The following is a 14,473-nucleotide window of genomic DNA, read 5'->3' as shown; positions in this document are numbered from 1 at the left end:
ACACTATATGTATAATTACTTTGAATAATAATTAATAGGCTTTAAAATGTACTCGTATTAAATAATATGGCACTTTTATAACAATCCCCAAATGCATGTTTGGCGGCCTGGAAAAAAATGAATCATACTCAAATAAATTTCTCAAAAATTTCAATATAGCTTTTAGATAAACAGATATTCATAATCAATCCATTAATGTCCCAATGCCGGGCACGGGTCTCCTCTCAGAATGAAAAGGATTACTACCACGCTGGCCAAGTGCGAACTGGTGGACTTCACATACCTATGATTTTTTTAAGATTTCTCAGGTATGCAGTTTTCCTCACGATGTTTTCCTTCACCGTTTAAGCAAGTGACAATTACTTAATTTCTAATTTTCTTATACGCAAATAACTTTAAAATATCAGAGATCTGAGAGGAGGCAGGCCTGAGATTTGAACCGCGGACCCCGATCAAGAGCCCGAATTTCTTAAACTTAAATTATGATTCTCTTTTTTATTCTATTAAGGTTTACGTTTAAAGAGTTTTACTTTTAGATGGGTTTATGGGGTGTTAAGACGGGTCTTCTCAGTTAGAGAAGATAAACATCCTGCAACCTGCACGCCCGAGAGTTCTTAAAATGTGTGAATTCAAATTATGGCTTGAACGCCTTTCACTCTGAGAGGAGCCTGGTGCCCAGCAGTCGTATGGTGATGGGGCGATGAAGTAAACAAATGTGAAAACCGTTTATCATTTTCATACCTTGGTGAAGAATTATGTGCACAGTACTCCAGGGGTAAAGGAGCACCGACCGTCATTGCAGTATCTGAGCAGACCGGTGCAAGAGCGCACACGACCTACATTGTTGGGGAAACAAGATAGGGATTGCCTACATCCAGAACATGTTGTACCACCCTGGAAAATAATAAAATTGCGCATATTTAAAAGATATTAGATCTATTGTCGTCGAATCGGGACGGTACTACAGCCATGTAGTGTCTAATGCCTATTTATACGAGTATTATAGTATATTTGAAAGTGATAGAAGTCATTGTGGTTCGACTCCGGCGGCATCACCGCCACAACTATTCTGCCTCATAACAGTAGTGTTAAGCGCTGCTGTTTTCTGGCAAGAGAGTAAGGAATGGTAAGGAAGACATACTTTTCCGAAGCGTTAAGTTGGAACGTTCTCAGGGGTAGCAGCGCATCTGTGGCCGACTCTGGTAGGAATATCTAATTATATCTGGGATTGATTATAGATGTCCATGGGCGGCAATAGCCACTTACCATCATTTTGACTTCATGTTCGTTCATTCCTATATTATTAAAAAATACTCACTTCAGCAGTGTAGTTACAAGAGACATAAGTGCCAAGTCTGTTCTGGTGATCACTTTCTTCCACTTCCTGAGGTTCAGCGGATCTCTCTTGACGAGATCCCAAGGAGAAGGGTAAGGGCAGTTGACTGAATAATCCAAGAAACGGGAAGTTTAGCCCAGAACTGTTACCAATGCCAAATGATGGTAATCCGAAGTGCCTTTCAAGTTCTTCTTGAGCGCAAATTAAGTTAAATGCAACCTATAAGATAATATTTTTTAAAAATAATATTATTCATTCAGTTAGTATGAAACTAAATATCATTATATGCGTTTTACAAATGCGGTTAGTATATATATACAAGTATAAAATGTACTTATATTGGGAACGGGGTGAATAACTTTCCAGAAAAAACACTATACTAATCGGTCCATCGTCTGCGCAGAATCTTTTAACAAACTTTATTACAAGTTGGCAAATAGTAATAGTGACCTATGGGTAGATAATGAGAGTATTGAGTTCATCACACGAGAGAGAGAGATCATACAGAGCATAACATTTATACGCATACGACAAAATATGCTAAATTTAAACAAATCCAACGAGTAATTTAATTATTGATTATCGTAGTACAATATCTGGGGGCACGGCAGTGCCTCCGCAGGTCGAACAAAAAAATAAATAAAAATAAAGTATAATTCAAAAATAACATGTTGAAAATAATAAATTTATAATAATCTGATGATTTGAGCGATTACGATTATAGATTATTCATTTATAAAATATATTTTTTTGTAAATTTGGTGAATATATTTTTTTGTTTAGTTTGTAGTTTTTTACATTTTTTTACTTTAAATTTCCATTGACATTGTAAATAATAATAAATTGTAGATTAATTTAAAAGTAGGTAAATTAATTCTATCATTCTTACCATAGCTGTAAAAAGATGGAAAATGAGCTTGAAAGCCATTTTGTACGCTGTGACGATTTAACTGAAGTAAAACTGATCAGGGAGACGTTTGCAGAATCAATGTGGAATAGATTCTTAGCAGAGTTTATATACGATTGATGTATTATACATTATGCTAATCTATGGTAATAAAGTCAACCTCTTCAGTCCTTAAAGGCTAGTTATTATGTGAGTTGGTGCTGCAAGGTCTAGACTAGACACAATACACAGAAGAAAACATAGAAATCCACTAACGGGAATTAATTATGAAACAATTTTTTTGTATATATAAAGTACCACGTGAGTAATAAAGTTCTTTATATTAATTACATATAGCCTAATTGAAGACTAATGAGTAATTCTACTTACTTAAACTGTTAAATAATTACATAATGAACGTAGCCTCCTCTGACACTGCGCTTCTTTGTCTTATCAAATAAAGGAGTAGACACATTGTTCTTGTGTTCTATATTATGAAACAAAGTGGTGCAATTTTTAAAATTCTTACTTGTATTTTTTTCTTGATCGTCAAGGGTAATGTGCGTCTTTATTAGTAATATATCGATGGTAATGTGTATTTATGTCTCATTCTTTTGATCTCAAACGCCTTGACGGTATACATATGAGGTGTTAATGGATTTGTCTAAAGTGTGATAGTGAGAAAGACTAGATAATATTAAAATATTATCGATAATAATATAATAGATAATATTAAAAAAACTCGCCTGCGTTAAAACGCAGGCGAGTTTTTTTGTTTTTATAAGCATTTTCTAGTTTGTAATGTTAATGTATGTGGCAGTGTTATGGTACCCCATCAAAATTATTATTTGGCGATAAATTTATTGAATCTTGTGTGAGCTGTCAGCAAGGCGACCCTCTTGGCCCAGTTATGTTTAGTCTGGCAATACAACCAATTATTACACAACTAAATTCAAAATTTAATGTATGGTACCTTGATGATGGTTCTTTGGGAGGAAATTTATCAACTGTATTGGGGGACCTTCAATTTATAATCGATCGCTTTAACCAAATTGGTTTAAATTTAAATTTTAATAAGTGTGAATTTTTTTTTTCGGACAAATTATCAGTCGGAAGTTGTCATCATATTAACGAACAATTCAATTTATTATCTCCAAATATAGCTATTGTAGATAAAGAAAATTTAACGTTATTAGGTGCTCCAATATTTGAAGATGCATTTTTGCCCATTATAAATTCTAAATTGACACACTTTGAATTAAATTCGGAACGACTTTACGACATAAAACCGCATATGGCTATCTACATTTTACGCCTTTGCCTCCTTCGCACCTAAATTCTTGTACTTACTTCGTTGTTGTCCTATTTGGAAATTTCCTACGTTTACTCACATTTTAGACTTATCATTAAAAAATTGTGTCCAAAATTCTAAATTTACAATTTGATGATCGTTCCTGGATGCAGGCAACTCTTCCGATTAAGTTCGGTGGCATAGATATCCGCAGGACGGAAAGTTTGGCGCTCCCGGCTTTCCTGGCCTCTTGTCATAGTACGACTACCCTCATCGCCGACATCTTAAACATTTCTATGGATGATGTTCGGGTAGCGTACATGTCGGAGGCTACGGAGGCCTGGAGTGCTTTATTTCCGTCTGAAGATACCTCAATTATAGATAAATCTAAACAATGCATTTGGGATATGCCAGCAATTAAATCTGTTATTGCCTGCCTTCTTGAACGATGTTCGGATAACTTCGATAGGGCCCGTTTACTAGCTGTTGCTCAAAGCGAGTCAGGCTATTGGTTACATGCGCTACCGTCTAGTAATATTGGCACCGTGCTGGATCCAGTTACCTTAAGAATTTCTGTAGGTCTCCGGCTCGGTGCCAAGGTATGCGAGTCTCACTTTTGTCCGTGTGGGCAGGCGGTGGACACGTTGGGTCGACATGGCTTGTCCTGTACCAGGAGTGCCGGTCGGCTTTATCGTCACGGGACTCTTAACGATCTTTTTCGTCGTGCTCTTGCTACCGTTTCTGTACCAGCGACACTGGAACCTTCTGGTCTATTCAGAGACGATGGCAAGAGACCCGATGGTATCACTTTGGTGCCGTGGAGTCTCGGACGACCCCTGGTATGGGACGCGACCTGTGTCGACACTCTAGCCCCATCTCACGTTGGTAATACATCTGTGAGCGCTGGGGCTGCAGCCGACCATGCCCAGATGCTAAAGCGCCGCAAATATAGTAATATATTGGATAATTATTTGTTTGCGGCGCTTGCAGTAGAGACAATGGGTCCATGGTCATCTGACATGAAGAAATTCATGTCAGATATGTCGACCAGACTTGTCCTCGCTTCTGGTGACCAAAGAGCTGGCGGCTACTTCGCCCAAAGATTGAGCCTAGCAGTGCAGCAAGGGAACGCCGCCAGCGTTTTGGGAACCATGCCTCACACGGCAATTTTAGATGGTTTGTTTTATTTATAGTGATTATTGTTTTTATTCCCCTTTTTTGTATATATTATTATGTACATAAATATAGTTATAATATAGTTATTGTAATGTAGATATATTTAAAATTTGTTGCAATAACGATAAACTTTAAAGTTTGTAATATACAAGCATAGATTAGTAAAGATTACTTATTACTAACCAGAGAATGTAACCAGTTTTGACAATTGAAATTGTCACTGTCATCTATTTTTGTGTTTGAAAAATATAAAGAAAGGAAGAAAGGTTTCTAGAGCATTTACCAATGAAACGATATTTCTCCACACTTTTTCTTCGATTTCGCCTTGTTTTTGCACCACTTAACTGCACATGTCGGCATTGTTCCGCATAAATTACACCATGACAGTCGGAGACGTAATGGAAAAACAGTCAGCCATTTTACGTATGTCAGCCATTTGTGGCTTCCCTCAATTACAAGGCGGTGAGATATCTATACTAATCTATGTGTACAAGTGAAGAAATATATTCGCCGACAAATAGCAGTGCTGAGCACAGAGCTAAGTTGGAATGGATCGTAAGTGTCTGTCCTTTTATAAATTCTTGCAATAAATAAATTTCATTTCAATTTCATTTCATTTAGTAGACACTGCAAATTGGATCGTTTTATTTTTTATCTTAAAGGAAGTATAACTGACTAAGTGTGAGTCGTAGTTCGAACATTTTAATATACACATTTTTTTCCAATCTCTTTACTGTTTTTAACACGCTTTTATTAGCTTAGGTTGTATGTATGTATGTATGTATGTATGTAACGGAATCTTTGAGCATTATTTTCACCAACTTCCACAGCTCTGATTAATTTGAAACTTTTCACACGTATAAAGGACCGATGATAATGCAATAATTTAATAACAGTTTCCTATTATCTTTATTAGATTAAATAATTCCCCAATTTATTTGTCAAGAGTTTGTCACAGACTAAAAAAATGAAAAAAAAAAACACTCTTTTATTGCTAATCGAACTAAAAACTAGAAAATACGTTTTAATGACAAAGAGTTTAAGAGTAAAGAGTTTCAATTCAGAGTAAGCATCGTAGGGTGCATTTTACTGCGGTTCATAACTATTCTCTCATAGATAATTGCCAATAGACTGATTGTAACATTTAAAATATCAACCACACACTGTTTACTCTGAATGGAAACCTTTTACTCTTAAACTCTTTGTCATTAATTATTTTTCTAGTTTTAGTTTAGAGCGGACTAGCAGTTTGGCACGGACTATACCTTTTTTTTTTTTTTTTTTGTCGAGGGGGAAACCTTCAAAAGGTACCCGACAACGTGGGAGCGACGCCGAGTTATGTGGGATTTTTACCGCACTAAAACCCCCCCGGTGGCCGTCCTCTGCGCTGCGTTGAGGGCTCCGGGATCTCCAAAGGAACGCAACCGGAGTCCTCTAAGCGCGTTGCCCCGTCGGGCTCCGCCCAGGTGAGCTTGACGCTCGCCACACCATCTGGTGTATACGACGGTATGCGACCACACATACCGTCGTCCTTCCCGGGGCCGCTGGCCGGGCGGTTCGAGCTCCCACTCTTGCCGCCCGCAACCCCGGAAGCCCCCTTTTAGTCGCCTCTTACGACAGGCAGGAGATACCGTAGCCCTATTCTAGTCCCGGAACTACAGGGACACCGCGTCGGGGGCCCTTACCTACGGCCGCGGCGGCTCCTCCTCCGAGCGGGTTCAGCGCGCTCCCTGGCTCAGCACGGACTATACCTAAGTACTTAATACATACTTATGAAATTTTAATTGTAACGCTATTCAGCACATCGGTTGGTTTTATAATATGTACTCGTGAGAACATTATAATTACAATGCACTGTTATATAATGTGTACAAATTAGAAGAAAAGTAGTGCAAGTTTGTTTGTAACACAACGCATCTTCCGTGCAACAAAGTCATAAATCCAAAGTAGGAAAATCGACTTAAGTACGCCAAATTGCTTAAAAATAATACCTTCGTTTGGCAACAAAGACAGCCGTAAAAGTTTATAAAAAATACGCTAATCCAGTAATAATACAATAAACCAATACGATAATCCTGAAAAAAACTTGAAAATTCTTTCCTGTAATCACGAAATGTGCTTTTGTGACTTTGTTGCACCGAAGGTGCTACATTTAAAATTGTAGCTTCGTTAATTGCTAATTATTGGACATCGGATTGGACACCACTTTTTGTCGTTATTGCATATTTTAGTAATTTTTCATTGACCTTGATATTTCAGAAATTCGGAAACGTTAAAAATATTGAAAAAGGTTTTTTCAACTTTTCCATTTTCCAGTCACTTATTAAAAATGTCTTCATAAATATTTTTATTAGTTTGATAGTATTATAAAATGTTCTTGTACGTTCTACACTTACTACACTTTGGTAACATAAAAATATGTTTGTCATTTTAGTATGGTTCCACAAAAATGAAAAATAATTTTAGATTTGTCAATAAAACTTGACTCTAAGCCTGGGCAAAAACTAAAGACTCCATTTACTAGATACCCTATATCAATTTGCGAAAATCATCATAAAAAATAATGGTAATTCGATCGTGCATATTTTGGCCATATTTAGACCTTTTAGTGCATATTTCGCCCTTTTTCAGTGCATATTTCGTCTACTAATTATACGATTTTTCCTTTGTAAATATAATCATTATACGTATTACGTAAAATGCGAGTCATTCAACATGCGCGAACTAAGATGAATATTACTAGCCTTAGATACCCGAAATAGACCAGGGATGAAGTATTAATAAAAGTATATTTTAAAGTGTACATTAATTTATTATTTAATTAATTATTTTGATTTACATATGGATATACTGAAAACATTTCTTTTTATATTTATATTGATTAATCACTCACTAAAACAATACATAACTGAGGTCTGCGAGCTGAAAAAAAAGTAATATCATATTATAAATTATTATTACTATATGTCAATTATTTCATTTATTTAGACCTGTGTTTATAATATATTCACGGAACAAGAAAAAGAGTTTTTATTTGTCAAAGTGAAAGCTTCTCTAAGATGCATGAACCTATACCAGTTCGCAATAGTGCAGCGCGGTGCACTCTGAGAGGAGATGCTATGCTCAGTAGTAGGACACTAATGGGCTAACGATAAGATAAAGATAAATGAGTCCAAACAAAGTACTCTTTAGAAGACAGTTGCCACTTACATTAAGGTGGATTGTATGTTTGTTTGCTACGTGTATTATAAAATTAAAACTTATTTAATTTTATGATATACCTCGGTTGTATACCATACTTACCTCGGTTGTATGTCATCAAATCTATTATTCGTTGCTCCCTTCGCTGCCTCCTTCGTTGCTCCCTTCGCTGCCTCCTTCGTTGCTTCCAGCACTGCCTCCTTCGTTGCTTCCAGCGCTGCCTCCTTCGTTGCTTCCAGCGCTGCCTCCTTCGTTGCTTCCAGCGCTGCCTCCTTCGTTGCTTCCAGCGCTGCCTCCTTCGTTGCTTCCAGCACTGCCTCCTTCGTTGCTTCCAGCGCTGCCTCCTTCGTTGCTTCCAGCGCTGCCTCCTTCGTTGCTCCCTTCGCTGCCCCCTTCGTTGCTCCCTCCGCTGCCTCCTCCGTTGCTCCCTTCGCTGCCTCCTTCGTTGCTTCCACCGGTGCCTCCTTCGTTACTACCTCCGCTGCCCCCTTCGTTGCTTCCTCCGCTGCCTCCTTCGTTGCTACCTCCGCTACCCCCTTCGTTGCTTCCTCCGCTGCCTCCTTCGTTGCTACCTCCGCTACCCCCTTCGTTACTTCCTCCGCTGCCTCCTTCGTTACTACCTCCGCTGCCCCCTTCGTTGCTTCCTCCACTGCCTCCTTCGTTGCTACCTCCGCTGCCCCCTTCGTTGCTTCCTCCGCTGCCCCCTTCGTTGCTACCTCCGCTACCCCCTTCGTTGCTTCCTCCGTTGCCTCCTCCGTTGCCCTCTCCACTGCCGTTGCCCTCTCCGCTGTTGTTCTCACACTTCTCCTCTGCGAATAAGCTGCATCTCCCGTAGTTACAGTGACGGAGCAGACCGCGGCAAGTGTGTATAACGCCTTTGTTGTTGGGGTGGCACGTCAAGGTTTGCCTGCAGTTAATGCAACTGCTACCAGGCTGGAAGTTATTTAAAATTACATTGTAAGTACTTAAAAAATTCTAATTAAATAATTGATTTATAATGTGTGAGATTCTATATTGAGTAAAAATATAGGATGACTTCTACAATAAATTTGCTCTGCATTAATTTGAAATGTATGCGGCACTATACGGTTTGGTAGGACATTATGTTTTTTAATTTCCACTAACTTCTCATTACTTAACTCAGGTGTCAGGAAGCAAATATAGTTACAAGTATCATCATACCAAAACCCTTATATAAACGAAGTTACGAGTATGAACTGGCCTAAAGATATTTTCATAAGAAAATTTAACTATTTATAATGCCACGCGATGTAAAAATTTCGTTACTCCTTACAATCACTATAGCGAATTTTTCCGGCTTTAAAAATACGTACTGTTTTACTGTAGTCGCAAGGAACACGCTTGGGGAGGAGCCCCAAGGCGGAGGCACCATCTTCAGATGCCGGCAACCCTTCAGCAAGATATAAGTTAACAGCAACCTGGAAACGAATAAGACTTGTTAAAATGTATTAACTTATAAAAATAAGATGCATTCCCACCAGAGGGTGCCCACAGAAGCATTTCCGTCTCAAGGACTATGTCGGAACGGCACATATAAGTGTTTCTTCCTTATCATAACCTTTAAATCAAAATATTATCTAAATATTGATGTTACAAGGAAAAACTAAGTGAGACTGTGTTGCCTCTTAAAGATCTTAGTATAACGATCTTAATATATCTTAGTATAATATATTTTTATATTCATATCTCGCTGAGAAGGAAGGAGGGGGAATCTCATTCTAGGAGGAAAGGAGTAATGGGTTGACTACGATATCTCGCTGGTGTCTACACTCTGCAATCCTATGTATATATGTCTCGTCGATGGACTCGTGTACAGTTGATCAGAAAAACATGGGTCTCTGGATACCTAGAGCGTACATCAATACTATTCCAATTCATATTGATTCATGATGGTGAGTAGATGGGCAAGCTATATCAGACGTTAAATGCTAATACAATACCTACAGTCTACCTGCAGTTCAGTGCAGCTGCTAACCCTTTTTTTACGTGGGGAAACCCATCATGGGTTTCTCTCAGCCGCGGGGCAGCGGAGAGGATATGCCGGACTCCTACCGGCTAAAACCCCACGGTGTTCCTCTGCACGCCCTTTAACGGGACTGCGGGTACGATAAAAGCATTCGTCCGCGGTCAGCTGCTAACCCTGGGAACTAAGCTGGAATACTTCTGAATTGTATGTAACCATTACCAACCCTTCAAACCAGAAAACAGCAGTGCTTAATGCTGCTGTATTTAGGCTGAAATAGTAAAAGTGAAATGAAAGTGAATGGCAAGGGTGCCTACGAAGTAGAGGCCTCAAAAAAAGCTTAAAAATAAAAATGTTAAAAAGTACATTTAATAATTCTTACCACAGCTGCGAGAACAGGAAGTATAAAAAGCTTGGAAGCCATTTTATTTAAGACGAAAGTTGATCGGCTGCAAGTCGACGAAACCAATGAGGAACACTTTGCTAACTGAGTTTATATACGATTTATACATAATGGTTTATGTTAATTTTATGCCAACAATGACAAACATTTCTCCCATTTCTATAACAGAAAGACTATTCAAAGGTATGATGACAAAGGACTACCGTGTATTTAAACATAAATCATTCATGTGTATACTTCCTCCAAACAGAATATAAAGCAAGTATATAGGAATATAATATTACTAGTTGTGCCCGCGGTTTCACTCGCTGAACATGATAATGTAAAGGTATAATTATCATGTTCCGCGGGTGAAACCAAAAACATGATAAACTTACCTTATGAACCCAAACTAATAGTACTTGCGTTCACTTGTTTGCCATGTTCACATATTCACGTGTTTTAATATAGCTCCGGTCAAGTCAATCTTATCGTGATAAATTTTAAACTATCCGTCAAAATTATTAAATGTAAAAGACGAAATGTCAAAGGCGATTAAAGTATTTTTTTGATAAGAGTTGGATAAATACCATAAAATAAGCTTAATAAAAAGGTAATATGACCGACTATCTTATCTATAATGATTACCACGTAAAAGATAGATATGTATATGCTGTCGCGGACTTGTATTATAACTATTGAAGGCAAAAAAATGCTACCATACATTATTTTTATGTAACTGTAACGGACTAGGCAGGGTTAGCCCAGACAGCTCTCAGAGGGTAAGAATTATTGCGACTTACTTGTTACTTATCGTTATATTATAGTGAAGCCACGCAATATCTTTATGAATTTTAGTCCATATGTTATTCTGATATACAAACTATATTATTGGAAAGTTTCATTCAAATCTGTTTGCAGTTTTGCTACAAGAAGTGACAAACATCCCTCCATCCATCCTCGCAAACTTTCGCCTTTATAATATTAGTAGGACTTCATAGCACATCTTAGTAATAGTATATACTTCATCATCAACATCATCAATCCATCGCTGCCCCACTGCTGGGCACGGGTCTCCTCTCACAATGAGAAGGATTAGGCCATATGGTCTAAGATCCGAAGCTAAATCGAACTGGACCGAGCTGATAATAGAATGAAACTCATTTTATAATGAAATTAGTACATTGGGTAATACATTAAAAATGGGTTTGCTAAAAAAATCCTGGACAGGATAATTTTAATTATTTTTTGAAAAATTAAAATTTAATTGAAAATTAAATTTTGCAACATCAAGATAATAAGAAAATTCTATTCTGAGTGAATGTTAAAAACATACAGAATGTGCAGGCTTTGGGTTGCCTATTATTTACGTGGACGAACTACTGGGTTGTCAGGTATAAACAGGTATTTCGCTGGCAACTACTTTCACTCATGATGATAATAGATAAAATTTTATATCAGTAGAAGCGCTGTTTTATTGTGAACACGTTGATATAGGGTTGTCTGCAAAATGAAAATTAATTTTTCAAAAAATAATTAAAATTATCCTGTCCAGGATTTTTTTAGCAAACCCATTTTTAATGTATTACCCAATGTACTAATTTCGTTATAAAATGAGTTTCATTCTATTATCAGCTCGGTCCAGTTCGACTTAGCTTCGGATCTTCTACTAATAGTCCACCGCGTTGAGCAAGTGCGTATTGGTAGACTTCACATACCTTAGAGATTTTTTTTTATAAATCTCTCAGATATGCAGGTTTCCTCACGATGTTTTCCTTCACCGTTTAAGCAAGTGATCCGCACATAATTTTGAAAAATCAGAGGTGCGTACGTGGGATTTGAACCTCGGACCCCTCGATCTAGCAGTTTTACGCGGACTATACTCCACAGCAGAAAATTTTCGAATTTTGGATAAAAGTTATGTATACATTATTTTTTTAATTTTATTTATAAATCGTTCGGCAAATAAAGAGTAGCTTATCCATCTATATTATACGGACGCGTAAACAATTGACTGTGGATAGGATTTTCGAATAAAATAAAAACATGTTAATCGCTCAAGCAACAAAGAGGACGCACGAGCGGCAGCGGTTTGCGTAGCAGCTTAAACGACGAGATGGTACCTTAAGCAACTATAGCTTAAGTAGCTAATGGGTAGTCAGTATAAGTCTCATATAAATATACCTGGGCAGTCCGATAAGTACTTAGGATAGTAATTATATAGGATTAGTAAAAGGGTAGCGGTGTAATAGGCATAGGCAAATAATGTTATCGTCGTAATAAGGGCAGACCCGGCTTCGACCGTACTTGTAATTGATAGCGTTATATAACCTAGCTAGGTTACATATTTTTTTATTTCCTGGCAAGTTTGCGCTTCCCGAGATTTTTATAATAAAGGATTTTTTTATATGTATACCTAACGATAAGGCAGACGAGTTACCTGATGGAAAGCAGTCATCGTCGCCTTTGGACATTTACTACACCAGAGGAGTGGCCAATGTATCGCCGGCTTTAAAGAAGAGCTCTTTTTGCACCTTCCTTGAAGCTCAGGCGCTCAGGGGAATACTTCGGGAATACAATTCATTTTGCACATAGTCGGCATAAATGATCGTGCAATCCGAACCGTCGTGGACCGCCATGAGTCCAGTACCCTTACCAGGATTTTTATGTTTCGACAAATATGACTGTTTTGGTATTTGTTTACGTATTTGCCCATACAAATTCCAATCAGCGCCCCTAGCGGATTGTGTCAGAACTAGGAAATCGTATGGGCCAATACGTGAACAAATACCAAAACAGTCATATTTGTCGAAACGTAAAAACTCCTGGTAAGGATACAGTAGATGTGGATTATGAAAGGGGTAAAAACACGCTGAAACGTTTCGTATAATACTGCACTGTGTAGCACTGCGTGCGTTCGGCGTCAATTTGGCAAAGGCACTTTTTGCTTTTTGATTCTAATCAATCAAGTTTAAAAACCTTGACGATATATTACTGATTATTTAAGATAATTATAATTTATAGGTAGGTGCATGGTATCTTTTCGTTATAATGTACAGTGAGTTATTGTTAGCAGACTCATTTTAATATATATTATAAAGCTTGTTTTAAAAATTAATGCTGTCATTTTACTTGGCAGTTTCTATGAACTGCCTATGAGTTTTTTGATATTATTTTTTAATGTACAGAGGGCACATACGTTAACTTACTGTTAGATAGACTGCATGTTACTTTAATTTCTTAAAAAAACTTGTTTTTGGTGTCTAGGATTTATGATAATAAGTATATATTTTTTCACTGGTGAAATGAATTTTCGTTTCAATTAGAAAGAAAGAAAGAAAGAAAAAAATATTCGTTTAATTAAATATTAATACTACTTTAGCGTTAAAATTGTTAAAGGTACAAATTTACAATTACAGTATATTTTATGTCATATACTATTTTTTTACGCGAGCGAAGCCGTGGGTTCTGCTAGTATACTTAATAAAAGTACATTATAAAGTGTTAATTATTTTATTTTTTAATTAATTATTTTGAATTACATATGGATTATACTGAAAACATTTCTTTCTTTATTTACGAGTATATTGATTAATCACTCACTAAAACAATACATAAGTGTGTAAAGTCTGCGAGCTGAAAAAAATAAATAAAAAATCAATTTATTTTTGTGATACAAAAAGAAAGTAATATCATATTACAAATTATTATTACTATATATCAATTATTTTGCTTCGTTTACTTATTTTTGTGTTAACAATATAAAAAAATATTCACGGAAGAAGTAAACGTGTTTTAATTTGTCACAGTGAAGAAAAACATCCCTAAAACACAACTTCTCAAAGATGCATGAGGTCTACCAATTCGCAATTCTGCAGCGTGGTGCACTCTGAGGTCGTTTGTCCACTGCACCGTCACCGAGCCGATACCGAGAACAAGGTTTATTTCGGACCGATTTTAATATGTCGTGACGGCGATAGTTTGTCCACCGCGACCGATATCGGCGGTTTATTTTGTTCGATCGACATCGGCGTGTGACAACAGTGTATGGACAAGTTCCAACATGTTTTATATTGCCGACACATCGGCACCACCGCCACACCTATTTCTGCCTAATAACAGCAGTGTTAAGCACTGCTCGGTTCGAAGGGTGATATATCCATGAGCGGGATGCTTGGGATGACGGGACGTTCACATGTTTTACGGTTCAATAGGTA

The sequence above is a fragment of the Epargyreus clarus genome, unplaced genomic scaffold (assembly GCF_041222505.1).
Source record: "Epargyreus clarus isolate Ecla_fem2 unplaced genomic scaffold, WU_Ecla_fem_2.2 ptg000027l, whole genome shotgun sequence".
In the NCBI taxonomy this organism is placed as follows: domain Eukaryota; kingdom Metazoa; phylum Arthropoda; class Insecta; order Lepidoptera; family Hesperiidae; genus Epargyreus; species Epargyreus clarus.
This window is presented reverse-complemented; position numbering follows the sequence as displayed.